This window comes from Diospyros lotus, chromosome 8 (genome assembly GCF_014633365.1).
Source record: "Diospyros lotus cultivar Yz01 chromosome 8, ASM1463336v1, whole genome shotgun sequence".
NCBI classification, from domain to species: domain Eukaryota; kingdom Viridiplantae; phylum Streptophyta; class Magnoliopsida; order Ericales; family Ebenaceae; genus Diospyros; species Diospyros lotus.
Window position 1 is genome coordinate 68,516 of NC_068345.1, and position 17,175 is coordinate 85,690.

General features: G+C 35.3%; 1 pseudogene; it reads left to right on the forward strand.

The window, feature by feature from the left end:
* Nucleotides 1–9,443: 9,443 nt before the first annotated feature.
* Nucleotides 9,444–13,817, forward strand: LOC127807604 (transcription termination factor MTERF6, chloroplastic/mitochondrial-like; annotated as a pseudogene).
* Nucleotides 13,818–17,175: the final 3,358 nt, after the last annotated feature.

Genomic DNA, 17,175 nt, shown 5'->3' on the forward strand with positions numbered 1-17,175 from the left:
CTTCTTCTTCTTCCCGCGCCTTCACCTTGCGCACAGCCACCTCGCAGCCATGCCCAACCGCCTCCGGGGTTGCTCTGCCTGTCGCCGGCCATCGCAGCCCGCCTCCACATGCTCTCGGTCCACCATCACTGCGCGCTGCAGCTCCGCTTTGCGCTGCGATGGCCGCCTGCAACTTCATTTTCGATCATAACAGTCGCTCCTACGCACGCTGCTAGCTCCTTCGACGCCTCCATCGCAGCTACAACAGCCGCCATTGACCCGCGTGGCCACTGCTTTGCTGGTTCGTTGCTCAAGCTTGCAGGTTGTGGCCATGGCCAATTCGGCCTTCTCTCTCCCTCTCACAATCTCTTGCGAGCTCTCTCTCTGCTCGCTCCCTCTATCTCTCACTCTCTGTTTCTTCTTTGATTTAATTTAATAGAAAGTGGCCACTGTGCAAAGCGTAGCTTCCAAGCATACGCGCACCGCCTCAAATTTTAACAAATTAATTAATTTAATTTCATTTATTATTATTATGATTATTTATTGTCTTACTTCCTCAAAAGTCTCAAATACATAAATTGATATATATATATATATATTTTTTTTTTCCAAAATTTTGGGATAGTACAAAATCAATGAAGAGATGCACCATGTTTCATCGAGAAACGTCCTAGGTGGTGTAACACCCCGCCTCGCCGGGCGTGTCACTATAAGGGTATTTCCAGGAATTTTTTTTTTTTTACTAACATCATCACGCGCGGTGCTTCATGAACAACCTTCACATGCACACACAAGATCCCGAAAACCACAGTCTTGCCCGTTTAACTAACAAGATCAATAATCTTAACAACTATACGAGAGATATCATAATGCAGCGGATACATTAACATCAAACACCGAGATTCTTACATAACATTTCCATAACAAAATACATATTACAGATAACCAAATGATAACAATGTTATTGTACAACTATTTATACACACGCTGGAATACATACCAAAACCCCACAGTTTACAACGACTATCAATCTAAGCACCGTTGACCTTCAACCGGCCATGTCCTTGCCCTCGCAATAGTCCCTGGCTGGAACATTGAACGTTCCAGGGGCATAACCTAGGTTAGATGACAAAACATCTAAGTGACGGCATGAAACAGTTTACATAATGCATGAACAAATATACGAGCATGGCATACACAGACAAAACGATACATGCAAACACGTCTATTTTGAAAAATCTCCCTGACATACTCAACCTCCCGTGGAAACACCTTTCACACACCGTTGGGGTTGACCTTGCCGCGACATACTTAATCTCTCGAGTGCCCTACCGTGTCACTCGTTTACCAGGATTAACCTTGTCCTATTCTCAAGAAGACCCCATCCCGTCCCATACGGACCCAATAACGACACGAAAATCAATACCCCAATGATTTGAAAATCACACTCCATGCACCGACTCTTTTGCAAGTAAAAACAGTTGATGCAATATATTACATGATCAATATGCAAATGATGCCATATATACATGAATAAAACGCATAAGTATAACATCCCGAGTTCTGGTTTCGAGTGCCCTATCGTGTCACTCATTCACCTGAACTCACTACACTCACACTAAGACATTTCCAAAACAAGGGTAAAGCTAGAGTCAGACCACTCACCTTATGCGAAAAGTTAATTTTTGCCTCAATTTTCGTGCACGGCTTCGATTTGAGTGCCAAATCACAAACACTTGAATTTGCAGTCAACCTCGAGCAATAATACTTTCCTAAGCACCATATTTAAGTAAGAAAATATTAAAATCTATTTTCCTAAATTTTTCCATAATTTTCTCTATTTTCTCCAAATTTCCACCTTGATAATTCCAAAATAATTATTTTCTCAAACATTTTCCAAAATGTTTTAACATGATAAATCCTAAAATAAATCAAAAAAAATTCTGGAAAAGAAATACCAAAAATGCCCCTGTCACGCGCCCTCACGCGCCTGGCGCGTGGGTGTGTGTGGAAGCTGGCGCGTAGCTGCACGCGCCATCGTCTTCTCCGTTGAACCAGCTGCCGGCAGTTGCTCAGATGACCAAAATGACGACACCCCCTTGAAGCCCACGCTTAATCGATCCTATTGGCACCGGTTTGAGGCCGAAAGGCCATCGAAAAATGGTCGAAAATGGCAGTTGCAGGCGGCGGCAAGCAGTCCGCCACCCGTTCTCGGCCGAGCTTTGAATGGCCACCAATCTTGCTCCAAAACGCTCCAAATGCTCTAGAATCACTCTCCTTGATGCGAGGATCAAAAGCCCCTTATCAACTCTCATCGATTCTTCCTCAAACCCCTTTGATTGAAGCTCCATTTTTTTGCAAAAACCCTCGGCCACCTTGCTTCTATTTATACCCGATTTTCGGCCATTTCTCGGCCAATCACCAGCAGAGCTTGGCCCCTAAGCAAGCCCAAGACGAATAGCACCTTCCCCAGGTCCGCCTTGGCCGTCCCATCGCCGGATTTGGCCTCCACGTCCGGCAATTTGCGGCGGCCGAATTCCCTACACGTTCACACTGCTTCATTTTTGCTTTATTGCACTTTTCACCCCCTGATTTCTTCAACTCTCATTTTGGCCTTTTTCATTATACCCCTGATCTATCCAACTATACCACCAAGGCCTACAAGATTTGTACTTCTCATTTGAACCTTGAAACTCCTGAAAAACTACCGTTTTGACCTCTCTCGGGCAAATTTAGAAAAGTACACTTAGGCCCGACTGGTTAATTTGACCTTAAATCCATTTGTTTCAACCCAAAATCGCTTAAGGGTTGTTCTACACATTAAATACTAGTCCTTGACCCACTCTGTTGACCTTCTGAACGTCTCCTACGTCGATTCAATTTTCTCAGCCCTGTCGATAGTTGTACCGAAAACTGTTCCCGATCTAATTTCTTTCATCACTAAAAATCATATTTTAAATCACTCGTCGATATTATACCATTTTCCTTAATCGTCTAGGGTCCGGGGTACTCCCTCCGACTAATTCGGTGATCCAAAGTTGCGTTAGTGTGTCCTATAGCCTTATTCTTTCGATAATTCCAATTATACCCTTCATTAAATACCATATATACTCTTAATAATTTCCCGAGTATTACAGGTAGGGCTAGGCTTCGTCCTTCCCTTCGCTCCACTCGAGGAGTGGGTCCCAAAACATAAAAAGAAACACAGCGGATGGGACCTGAAACTCGAGTGAGCTTCACCTTTCTTCAGCTCGTCTCACCACAAGTCAAAGGTGACCCAGGCACAAAACTAGCACAACAAATATCTACTGAGTATTGGGGATTTATGGGAAATACCTATTTGATTCTTACCTAATCCTAAACTTGGCTCCACCCAAATAAGCCACTATCAACCAGGAGTCTACACAATCAATACTACATTATACCGATTACAACAAATGGGATACCATCAGCGCCCAACAACATACACATTCACTCACAATGACATATATATATATACATACCACTAAATGAATACATACAGGAGATAATACAGTTTACAATGCAGCAACAACGCTAGTCGCTACTTCAACCTCCCGATATAATCCCTGCTTGCATCTGAACTCGCAACATCTACAACACGAGGTAAAACCTCATGAGTCACAATGACTCAGTAAGGGTGCAAATGAATGTAAACAAGATAATATATGCAATGCAATGACAAATAATTTTGCATGAATGACGAGGCATCACTACTCTCCGAACCTACTTGTTCGAGGCACTTATCTCACATATTGCCCCTAACATGCATTTAGTCTCTCCCATGGCCATAAGACTCCACTAGACTACCTATAAAACATGCACAACACACCACTGCACACAACATATATTTAACCATATTACCAAACATTCGCATGATCGCCACCATTGGGGCCGTCCCTTACCTGGATGAAGCCTTATCTCTACCATGGGCGAGAACGCTAGCTCGAACTTCGAACTCTTCTAGGATTACCGCCTCCTCGGTCGACCCTATATGCAATCACAAACCCAACAACAGAAATTAAACCAGGGTCTATGTTTTTGCTATACACCGCAAAATCACCCATCAATAACTTCCAATAAACCCCAATTGAGAGTTTAATTCAACCAATAATTATTCTATATTATATTATTCCACAACATCTCACATAATGCAATAACTCGAAAGAAATTTAATTATTTTACCTCATCAAATTTGGAGGAGAAAATCGATCAAACGCTCACACCAGTATCACCTTATGGGATGCCACCTCGCACTCAAAACCCCATTTTCGAGCTTTTGATATGCTCCTCGAGCCTCAAAATACTTTCTAGAATTTTTTTCAATTTTCTAGAATTTCCTAGCTATTTTTCCTCATTTTTTTAGATTTTTCTTTATTTTTTTTCTATTTTATTTTCTTTTTCCTTTTTCTTTTTTTTCTCTTATTTTTCACTCTTCTCCCCTGCATCTTCTTCAACCTCACGCCCCCTACATGCGACCACTGGCCAACCACCGCTCGACCTCCATTGTAGCCAGCACCGACGCCGTCGCTTGCCTTCAGTCGCCTCTGCCACCGCGCGATCGCCATCGCCGGTCACCTCCCTCGCAGCCAACCATAGCCAGCAGGTCTCGCGCACGCAGCCTACCCGCCACTACTCCTGCTGCCTTGGCCGCCATTGCCGCTGCTGAGCTCCTAGTCGCCATCGCGAGCAGCTCCGCCACCAGTCTCCATCGCGGCCAATTCAAGCCGCTGCCGTTGCTTGCGCGACCACTGCAGCTGCTCCGCCACCAGCCTTCGGCCATCTCGCTACTACTGAGCTTCATCATCGGCCATTGACATCGCACCGCCACCAGCTGCCTAGCGCCATCGCGTGCTGCTGCTATTCCATCACCTTCGGCCACCTCGCTGCTAGGTGCTTCATCGTCGGCAACTTCCATGACGGCTGCTCGAGTTCCCGACCAGACTTCGGTCGGCCTTTTCTCTCTCGATCTCGCATTGCTCTTTCTCGCGAGTTCTCTCTCGATCTCTCTCTCACCCAACCTCTCATGCTCTCACTCGCGATCTCTCACTCTCTGTTTCAAATCCAAAGCGAATCCAAAGCAAGGGTTGGCCTCCAGCCATTTTCATATATATATATATATATATATATATATTACATATATTACACATAATTATGCGAGAATTACACATAAATCCTCACTTTGATGTCATTAATCCCACTTCAAAATTTTTAATAATCGTACTTAAACCCTTCAAGGTCTTAAATCATTGCTCTCGAGACACTAAAAATCTTGATTTTCCAAAATTAATAATCGATCATTACTCAATAAAATCGATCTCGTCCCTATGCCTTTATAGGACCTTATCTCCAATTGAAAATACTGTAGGGTTGACTTATTCACAAAATTGGGCCACCCTTCGGGCCCCTCTGACTTTCCAGTGATTCCTTTATTGGCCCTCACGAACATTCAATTCAGCCAATAATTTAAACTTATACAGCAGTTGTATCGGAAACTATTCTCAATCTGACTTCTTTTCAACGTTATTAGTCTTGTCTCAAAACGCTCAATAATCCTTTGCCCAATTTCCTGGACATCCGAGTCTTAAGGCATTTCCTGTCATTGATTCGGGAATTTGTTATTTTACTTCTCAAAACTGTCCGTAGGGTCCACCAGATCGCTCACTATCTAAATTACCAGAACACCCCTCCCCAGGCCCATCATTTCATTTCTAGCCTCTCTCTTAAAGAGCACTCTTGAAATTTTATTTTATTTTCTAATACCGGTAACACAGGGTGTTACACATTTGCCCTTGTAGCTAGATTAGAAGCTATTAGAATGCTTTTAGCTTTTATTTGCTATAAAGATTTTAAATTATTCCAAATTGATGTTAAAAGTACTTTTTTAAATGAATATTTAAATGAAAAAGTATATGTTGAACAATCTCCATATTTTGAAAATTACAAATATCCAAATCATGTTTATAGGTTGTCAAAAGCTTTATATGGATTAAAGCAAGCCCCTAGAGCTTGGTATAAAAGATTAACTAAGTTTCTTTTAGATAATAATTACTCAAGAGGAACACTAGATAAAATTTTATTCATAAAAAATGAAGAAAATGAAATGCTCATAATTCAAATATATATAGATGATATAATTTTAGGAGCCACAAATGAGAAAATATGCAAAGATTTTGCTAAGTGTATGCAAAAAGAATTTAAAATGAGTATGATGGGAGAATTAAATTATTTTATAAGTCTTCAAATAAAACAATTAGAAATGGAATATTTATATGTCAATCTAAACATATTAATGATCTTCTTAAGAAATTTGAGCTTGAATTAAACAAAGTAAGTCCAACTCCCATGAGTACTTCAACTAAGCTAGACAAGGATGATAATGGGAATGATATTGATCAAAAGAAATATAAAGGAATGATAGGATCTTTAATTTATTTAATAGCTAGTAGATCCGACATAATATTAAGTATATGTTTATGTGCTAAATTTCAAGTTAATCCTAAAGAATCACACTTAGCAGCAGTAAAAAGAATCTTTAAATATATTTTAAGAACAAAAGATCTAGGACTTTGGTATCCAAAAGGATCTTCTTTTGAATTAATTGGGTATTTAGATGCTGATTTTGTTGGAAGTAAGATTGATAGAAAAAGCACAAGTGGGACTTGTCAATTCTTAGGAATCTCACTTATTTCTTAGTTTAGTAAAAAATAAATATTAGTTGCACTCTCAACAACTAAAAGCCGAATATATAGTGGCTAAGAGTTGATGTGCTCAAATCATTTGGATAAAGTATCAAATGGAAAATTATGGAATCAATTTCAATTATATTCCCATTAGGTGTGACAATACAAATACAATTCAATTAACTAAAAATCTCATTCTTCACTCTTGAACAAAGTATATTGAAATTAGACATTATTTTATTAGAGAACGTGTAAAAGAAGGAGACACTGAATTAGAATATGTAAGCACAAATGATCAATTGACTGATATTTTTACAAAACCCTTAGGAGATGATCAATTTTGCAAAATTAAAAGAGAATTAGGAATATTGAAACTTTTTGAGTAATATGGTTCTTCAAGTTTATTATCATCCATGCATTTAGTTATCTTAAGTTTATTTTTCCTACTTCGCTATAGATCTTCAATCGACTGAAGTATAGGCAATTTGAGGGTGGATTACCCGAGTTGAGGACTGATTCATGAGTATATCTTAGTTTGATTATGACAAAAAGAGGGAGAAATGACCTCATATTTTATTTTTATCTTGATCTTATGTACTCCTATATTTTTCTATCTCATGAAAAATAAATATAATTATCTTATATTTGATAAGTTTAATATGTTATTTTATAGAAAATATTTTATTAGTTAACTATTTTATCAATTTTTTTTTTTTGCATAAAATCAAGGGGAGCATATTCTTAGGGGAAGTTATGTTTATATATAGTAAAACATGAAATTTTTGTCATTATAAAAAATGGGGTGATTGTTAAGCTCAAGGGTAAGTAAATACGATTTTGATGATAACAAAAATATTTTTATGATATAAATGTATTTCTTTCTCATATAAAAAGTAAATTTATTTTAAATTAAAAGTGGATATAAAGAGTAAATTTATTTTGAATTAAATGTGGATTGTATTTAGACATATTTCCTTGTTTTGATCATTTATGTCTCAAAAGTTTATGTTTGAATTTTCATTTCTTGATAAATGCATTTCTTACTTATGTAAAAAGTATATTTATTTTAAATTAAAGGTGGATTGTCTTTAGACATATTTTCTTGTTTCGATAATTTATATCTTAAAAGTTTATGTTTGAATTTTCATTTCTTGATAAATGCATTTCTTATTTATGTAAAAAATATATTTATTTTGAATTAAAGAAGAATTAATTTTAGACATGTTTTATCTTTCTCATACAAAAAGTAAATTTATTTTGAATTAAAGAGAATTAGTTTTAGACATATTTTCTCTTACTCATGCAAAAAGTAAATTTATTTTGAATTAAAGGAGAATTATTTTTAAACATGTTTTCCTATTTTAATCATTTATGTCTTAAAAACTTATATTTAAATTTTCAAATGTTGAATTAAAGGAGAATTGCTTTTAAACGTGTTTTCTCTTATTCATACAAAAAGTAAATTTATTTTGAATTAAAGGAGAATTGTTTTTAATCATTTATATCTTAAAATCTTATATTTGAATTTTCAAATCTTGATTTTTTATGCAAAAGTAAAGTTATTTTGAATTAAAGGTGATGCATGTTTTCTTATTATTTGAGAAAACCTAAATATTTTTTGAATTTCAAACTTCATATTGACCATTTCTTTAATGACTAGTGTGTTTGGAAGATGTATATATATAGGGTAAGTATGGAGGCTCAAGGTAGAATAAACTTGATAGAGCATTCAAACAAGAGTGAGAATGTTTGAAATGCTAGAAGTGTGCTGGCTGGTGGAATTCTCAACCGTTAGTGACTTATTTGTAATTGTCATTGATTATAAGTTTGTTATTTTTACTCAATTGTTATGTGAGGAGATTATATTTATTAGTAGTGTGCTAGTGGTTCTTGTTTAGACGAGGGATTGTATGTTGGTTCTAACTCTAATTAAAAGTTAGTGTTGATTCTCTCTAGTGGAATCTCAAATTAAATCTTGAAAGAGAATATTAGGTTTTTTAGAGCCGAACCTCTATAAATTTCTCTTGTTCCTTGTGGTTGTGTGATTTTATTGTTATCAATTTTACTGCAATCACCATATATTAAGATCACAAATTTAAGAGTTTTTTTAAAAATATTAAAATTATTAATTTTTAAAATACCCAATTCACCCCTCATCTTGGGTATTTTTCTAGACAATACCATCAGTAACCACTTTCTTGGGATTATCGCCCTTTCATGGTCCCGCTGCTAGTGCTCTCGATTTCGGCAGAAGAGGTAAATTGTCGGTGGAGCCTTTGTCTCACTTGGTAGAGCAAGGAATCGAACACACGATATACTAATGCAAATTTCAACTTATCATAAATCAATCATTTGACGTGTGCCTTCAAGGCCAGTAACCACTTTCTTCTCTCTTACAAAAGCCAACCTAGAAGATCAATATTGGTGATGATGGCCATAATAGGAAATATATCTATACGTTATGTCCATCAGTAACCACTTTCTTCTCCCCAAATTGTATTTTTTTTATTTGGGTTGTTAATAGATTTTGTTTGATTTTTTTAATATAGAGATATATATGAATGTAATAATACATATACATATCCATGTACATATGCATACACACACATATACGTATACCTATACATACACATAAATAATGATACATATATTCATGTATATAAACACGCATATTATATGTATATATGACATATATAAACAATAGAGCGAAGGTAGGCCAAGTTAGCTTGCCATCGAAAGGAAGTGGAGGATTAACATACAGAAATGGCGATGGATAACCAAGTTAGCTTACAAGGCAATGTTTACGGGGTGGCTCTGATGGGTGGGGAAGTTGGAGATCGTGATGATAAGGGTTTGTGGACAGTGGCTCAAAATGACAGTTGGCTAGGAATGAAGGTTCATTGGGATGGTTCGGTGGACAATTGAGATGGGATAGAGGAGGCAGTGTTGATGCAATCTCTGTCTGGCAGTCGACCCACGCAGATCAAGGGGTCCACGAGCCGAGATTCCATGTCTCTGAATTCTCCATGATGTAGATTGTCTCATGGAATGTACAGGGGAACAATCAAGCCCCGAAGTAGTGGGAAGTCCAATCTTTCATTGCTCAACTTATGCTTTCTCTTGTGGTGCTTTTGGAAACTCGAGTCCAGGAGGTTCACACTAGTGATATTTCTTGCTTGATCATGACTTTTTGGGATTGGATGTTTAACTATCATGTATGTGAGGGTCGGTGTATTTGGATCAGTTATGATCCGTTGATCCTTAATCTAGCCATGTTAAGTAATTTTGATCAGTTCCTTCATTTTCGAGTGTCGAGTTATCTTGTCCCTTCCTTCTTTTTCTTATCATGTATATATGCTAGGAATGAGGAGGTGGATCAAGAGAGATTGAGGTCTTCTATGACGAATGTGGGCTTGTCTATTTTTGATGACTCATGGTTCCTCTATTATGTGAGGCATGCACATATTCCAACGTTTTTACACTGATGTTTCGCTCTAGGATTTGGTGTATAGCGGTCCAACCCTGATGTGGAATAATAAAAGGTAAGGGGAGAATTACATTTTTCGGAAGTTGAATAGAGCCCTGGTTAATGATGGTTAGCTCTCTCGCTATCCTGAAAGCAAGGCTTCTTTCCTACGACTGGGAATCTCCAACCAGCGTCCTATATTGTAGTGAGTTTATCTGATAATCGTAGGTCTAATGAGGTCCATTTTCCACTTCCTTAACCACCTAACAGACCATCCTTTGTTTCTTAACAAAGTAACTGCTAGCTAGGCTATGAGAGTTAGCGGAGTTCCCATGTTTAGGCTTTGTGCGAAAGCTCAAGGCTGTTAAGAGCATCATAAAGCTTCTCAATAGCTCTCGAGGCCATGTTTCAGATAGAGTCATGGATCTCCGGGGCAAATTGGTCGAGGTGCAACAGGATATCTTGGTTAACTTGCAAGACTTGGAATTGAGCTAAGACTATATGGCTATTTTGGCATAAGAATCTAACTTTGTTCGCCTCCAAGTGCGGGTCAGATGGTTTGCGGAAGAAGACCAGTGTACTCGTTTGTTCTTCTAAACTATGATGGCCCGTCGAAACAATCAGCATATCCCCACTAAAGTCTATGTTTTTTTGTACCCATTCTCACAGCTTAGTGGGGGATAGGGTTTTAGATCGGTTCAAAATCTCGAATATGAAAACTTTTGCCAGAGACTGTGGATTGGAAAACTTCTGTACTGTTAGTTAAGTGCGTCTAGAGCTTACCCAAGCCGTCGATTCTATATCTCCAAATCTGTTCCTTCTCTTTTACTAGGTAAAATTCTCAATCTATTCTTTTAGTCGCGGCAAAATCTAGGATCCCTCTAGGTCCTGATCTAGCTTTTTGGCATCATTCTTCTTATGCATAGACCGTTTCATTAGAATCCCTATTTTAAAGGGTTTTTTTTGGTGGACATCTTGAGGATTTAACATTCAAATTTCGTTTTCGCCTCTTTATGATTAATAGCTACTCATGGCCTCAAATTGGCAAAAAGATGTTCCTACCTCTTCCAGTTCGGGTAAGCACGATTCCTTATCAAAGGAAGCACTCCTGTTAGCGTTTGTTTGACTTCCATATTATCCTGTTGTTTCTTTACCTCTGTTTTGAATTTTATTGAAATAGCTTATATAAAATATTTTTCTTAAGTTTTACTTTTATCGTGACAGGCTTTCTATGTCTTTTTTTTCCCTTCCTTTTCTTGCTTTCATGAAGGTCCGCATGAATGACAGATCAACGGTTCGTTTGGAGTCGAGTGTTCTTTTATTGGGTTAAATGTATATTTTCCAATAATTGAAAAGTGAAAATGAAAGATGTGACATATCAATGGGACCTCTCCATTCCCTAATGAAGATACTTCATGAAACAAGGAAGAAATCATGGCTAACAATATATATAAGACAATCCTTTGTACCAGGATGCATATATGGTTGCTTGTAAAAAACCATATGTCAAACTAAACACTGAACAAATAGGGGGATAAGGATACACCCTACAAAACCGTGAATAATCCAAGACCAGGACGTGTGACAGATGCTCATGGCTTTGAATTCGTGCAAAGAGCATGCACCTACCTCCTATAGTCCGAGTAAGATGAATCACTCCTTAACAGAAGCATACCTCAGACATACATACTTTTGAATTTTATTATTTTCTTTTATTTCTTTATTTAAGATAAGACTTTGTGACTATACAAGTCATAAAAGGAAGACCTTGTTAGCAAAAAAAAAAAAAAAAAAGGGAAGATCTTGTTTTTTGGTGCTTTTTGTGTGTATTAGTTTTGTTGCCTGCTTGTTATCCAGATTAAAGAGCATGTCTCACTTTCCACCACTTTTACCATGGCATGAGTATATTAGATTAAGATCTGAGAGAGTCTTCCAATTCAGGAGGATTTTTTAGCTAACTTCTGGGGATATCTAGTAAAAGAGTTTCCTAAGTGCACAAGCCCCTTTGCACGAATGAATTCATTGAAAAATTGTCCACATGATGATAAAGTTTCAATTATGAAGAGAACATTCACTATTTTATCCTACATAGGTCAGGATTTGAAGTGATGCACTAATTTTAAGACATTAAATTTGTGTGGGCCAACTTGCTTGGCAACTTTGCATTGTTCGGCATCTCATTACTTCCAGCATATCCATTGTGTATAAGATTTTGATTTTTTTTCCCTTGTTTCTTCCTTGCATAAGTATGTCCTTTGCTTCTTGTGATGATTTCCTTGTTTTGTTATACAAGTTTATATGTAAATACCCTACTACATTTGGATGGTGTCAGAGTTGGATTTTGGAGTCAAATATTGGATATTAGGTGTTTCTCTCCTCGTCATGCCCTACCTCTCTCTCATTTCTGTTCCTCTTCTCCTTAAACTTCTCCTACCTTCATACTAGTTCTACATCATGGATAGGCTGGTTTTGTTTTTGGATATAATATCATATGCTTTTAGATGCTATATTCCTCGTCTTTGTCTTGTAGGTTGCATAACATTTTCATGTTTGATTCTACCATTTAAAATTCTGAAAATTGAATTTATTACATTGGTTGAATTTAGTTAATATCTTATCAGGAAAATTGGAAATTGCCAATAGCAATAGCAATGGCATTACGTGGTTCTTCAAGAACAGAGGTTTTGACGATAAAAGTATTAATGAAATGTTCAAAAAGTGCAAGCATCTCGAGGGTGTGCAAAAGGAAAGAGCCTGTGAAAACTGGGACTACTTGAGAAGCATTGGCATCCAAAGAGCGGAAGCTTCCTTCTGTTGTAGTAAAGTGCCCCAAAATGCTTACCATCAATTTGGAAAAAAAGCTTATCCCCACTTACCAATGCCTTACAACATTGGGAACAAGACCCAGCCAAGTTGCTTCTGCTATTACCAAATTTCCTCACATCTTGTAGCACAGTGTGGAAGAGAAGTTATGTCCTCTCCTAGCTTTTTTTCAAGCTCTTGGGGTGCCTAAAAAGCAACTTGGTAAGATGCTTCTGCTCAATCTGAGAATCATTAACTACAACATTGAATCAAAGATTTCACAAATTGTGAACTTTCTTGCTAGGCTTGGCCTGCACGAAGAAGGGATGATTGGTAAAGTTCTGGTGAAAAATCCATTCATTATTGGTTATAGTGTAGATAAAAGGCTACAGCCGACTTTGGAATTTCTAAAATCTATAGGCCTGACCAAAAGTAAATCTTCAAACAGTTGCAATAAACTACACCTAGGTTTTGTGTAGAGATGTTAAGAAGGTTCTAAGACCTAATGTTGATTACTTAAAGAAATGTGGATTTGGAGGTGGACAAATAACAGCTCTGGTGACTAGTTACCCACCTATTCTGATCAAAAGCATCAATTACTCTTTAGAACCACAGATCAAGTTTTTGGTAGAGGTGATGGAAAGACGAATAGAAGAAGTAACTGATTACCCTTACTTTTTCAAGCATGGTTTCGAGAAGAGGTTGGAGTGGAGGCAAAAACTTTTGAAACAGAGGAATGTACGTTGTAGCCTTAGTGAAATGCTAGACTGCAATCAGAAGAGGTTCTTATTGAAGTTTGGTGTAACTGAACATTTTGCTTAAGGCGCCCCTATCCTTTGTGTTGAACCTATTTCAATTTTGGAGAGACCTTTGAGGAGGCAATCGTGCGTGTGTTTGGAGATTTTTTTTCGTGTATTGTTGTATGATCCTTGTCTTAAAAATCATATCAAAATAATAAGTAATCTTTTAATAAACCCCATTGTGATTACTCAATTTTTTTTGAAATTTTTCCTAGTGTTTCTTGTATTATTATATGGGTTTGTTTAAAAACTTATAACAAAATAATAAGTAGTTTTTTTTAAATATGATTATAACTCTAAAAAAAATTAGTTTTTCTTCTTATTAAATGACTTTATTTAAAAAATTATATCAAAATAAACTGTAATTTTTTAATAAATCCCATTGTGACTTGTCAAGAATTTTTTGAATCTTTTTCCTAATGCTTTGTATTATTTTATGGCTTTATCTAATAAATTATATCAAAATTACAAGGTACATTTTTTTAAATCTTCCATTATGAACTCATCATAATTTTTTTGGCCATTTATTCCTAATGTTTCTTCTATTATTATATGGATTGGGGCAAAAAATCATATCAAAATAATAATAACTTTTAGAAAAAATTTCATTATGACTCCTTAAAAATTTTTTAGATTTTTTTCTCAAGTGCTTCTTATATTATTACATGATATTGTGCAAAAAAAATCATATCAAAGTAACAAGTAATTTTTTAAAAAACCCATTTTGACTCTTCAAAAACATTTTAAATTTTTTCTGGTGTTTCATGTATTATTAAATGGCTTTTTGCAAGAAATTACATAAAATAATAATATTAAAAAAAAACCTCACTATGACTATTCAAAAAAATTTCAAACTTTTTTCTAGTCATGTAAAATTTTCAAATATTTTAGATTTTTTCTTATATTTCTAGATATTATATGGCTTTGCGTAAAAGATCATACTAAAATAATAAGTAATTTTTGAATATATATATATATATATATTACCACTCCTCAAAAAAATTTAAATTTTTTTTCTAGTCCTCCTTGTATTATTATATGGTTTTATCAAAAAATCATATAAAAATAAGTTCTTTTTTTAAATAAATCATTATAAATCCTCCAATATTTTTAGAATTTTGCTAATGTTTTTTTGTATTACTATATGGCTTTGTTCAAAAAATCATTTTAAAATCACAGGCACTTGTTTAAAAACCCAATTATCACTCCTAAAAGATTGTTTTTTTTAGATTTTTTCCTAGTGCTACTTGTATTATTATATAACTTGGTACAAAAAATCCTATCAAACTAATAAATAAGTAGTGTTTTAAAACACTCTATTATGACTCCTCAAAAAAGAAGCTTTGATTTTTTCTTCCTAACTTTCTACTATTTTTGTATTATTGTGCTTTTGTAAAAAAAATTATATCCAAATAACATGTAGTTTATGAAAAACCCATTGTAAATCCTCTATATGTCATATACTTTATCAAAATAATAAATAATCATTTGATAAATTTCCCGCCTCAGTTACAATATTGGATTAAAGAATGTATTCTAGTGTTTTGTTAATATTAATGGAAAGTTGCATGGTTTTTTTGTTAGAGACCAAGGTTTAAAGCAAATAGATCATTTTGTCGCCCTACTTATTTTTCTTGTTCATACAGGTCTTGTAACGTATTGTGCGTCACTATACTCAGATTATTGATTTTCAAATTCATAAGAGATGTGAGCAAATGCGTATGATAATACTCATGTTTATAGATGATTTGCTATTATTTTCTCATAGGGACCCTTCCTTTGTTAGTATTTTAAAGTCTCGTTTGCATTATTAGGTTTTCAGGCAAATCACTCAAAGAGATATTGTTTTATCTCTCGTGCTTACGAGACTTTAAGGGAGGAGCTTTATTCAAAATGAGGTTTTACGAGGGGTTCATTGTCCATGAGATATTTGGGGGTTCCTTTATTATCCACTAAGTTAATCTTAATTTTTTTTCGATGTTCATTTCCATTTCTTTTACCAGTGAATATCTCATTATTTGTGAATTTGTCTGTTACATGATATATCATTTATTAAAAATAACATTCTAGTCTTTATCACATAATTGACTAATACTAAACAAGTTATGTTTTTAACAATTTACATAATAACACTATAAATAATGGTTTGAGATGATATACCTATGTTGTTTATACCTCCGATCTTACATTTGGAATTGTCGCCAAATGTCACATATCCTCCTTTGTTCTTCTCCAATTGGTTGAACAAATTTTTATTGCCGGTCATATGCTTGGAACAGTCGTTGTCAATAAACCGTTTGTCCATCAAGTTGTTGGCTTTCAAGCATACAGATTGCAATCAGATAATAAATAAAATTTGGTATACAAAACACTTGAGTCCATAAGATTAGTATTCTAATCCCTTGCAAAATTATTTTTCTTTACAACCCATAATTTTTTTGTAACTGATTTCAGTTCATCTTTTGCATTTCTCCCTAAATTTTTCTAACTCAACAAGCAATTTTTCACGCAACTTTCTAAAAATAGAATTATTTTTATCATCACTTAAATCTAAATAATAGTCATAATCACTTACCTCATATTCATCTTTTGATATAAGGCAAATGTTTGACATTTTTTTGATTTCTTCATCTAATGAAGTAGATGATGAATCCTTATCAGTCCACGTGGCAAACATTTTTTCCTTCTTCCTTCTATCCTTAAGCTTTTATTATTTATTCAGGTTGGCCAAGCTTTTCACATCCAAAGCATCTAACTTCCTTCTTTGCATCTTTTTTTCTCAGTCTTCTCAAACATGTTCCTACAAAACTATCATGAGTTGACTCAAAACTATCATGAGTGAGTCAAGAAGTTCTTCCAATAAAAGCTTCTCAAGATCTTAAGCTTCTTGAATTGCCATAACCTTTGGATGTCATTTCGATGGTAAACATTGTAAAATATTTTCAATAATATCTTTATTTGAAATTGGTTTTGTAGGTTCTTTAATGTAGAAACTGTCATATTTAATCTTGTGACGACCTGTTAGGGGGTCTAGGCATTTTTCGAGTATTTTATTATGAGCTCAAAATTTTTGCTTTAGTTAATTGAAGATTGAAAATATTTTTTTTATAAAATAAAGTGTAAGTGGAAATAAAAATTTAGGAACCCATTCAAATGGGATTTAAAAATGTGGGAAAAGTCTAAATGAATTGGGCCATTGAGATATGTTTAGAATTTTATTTGTGAATGAAGGGGATTAGGCTTTGGAATTGAGTTAGGCCCAAGTGTAAAATTGATACAAATAAGTGAAACTTGAAAGAAGAACCATTGGCCCTTAATTTAACTGGGCCTAGTTTATTTGAGATAGATTAATGGGTTGCGCTTGAGCCCATTTGCAATTAATGATTGAAATATTAATATGAATTTGAGATAAAATGTAAAATGTCTA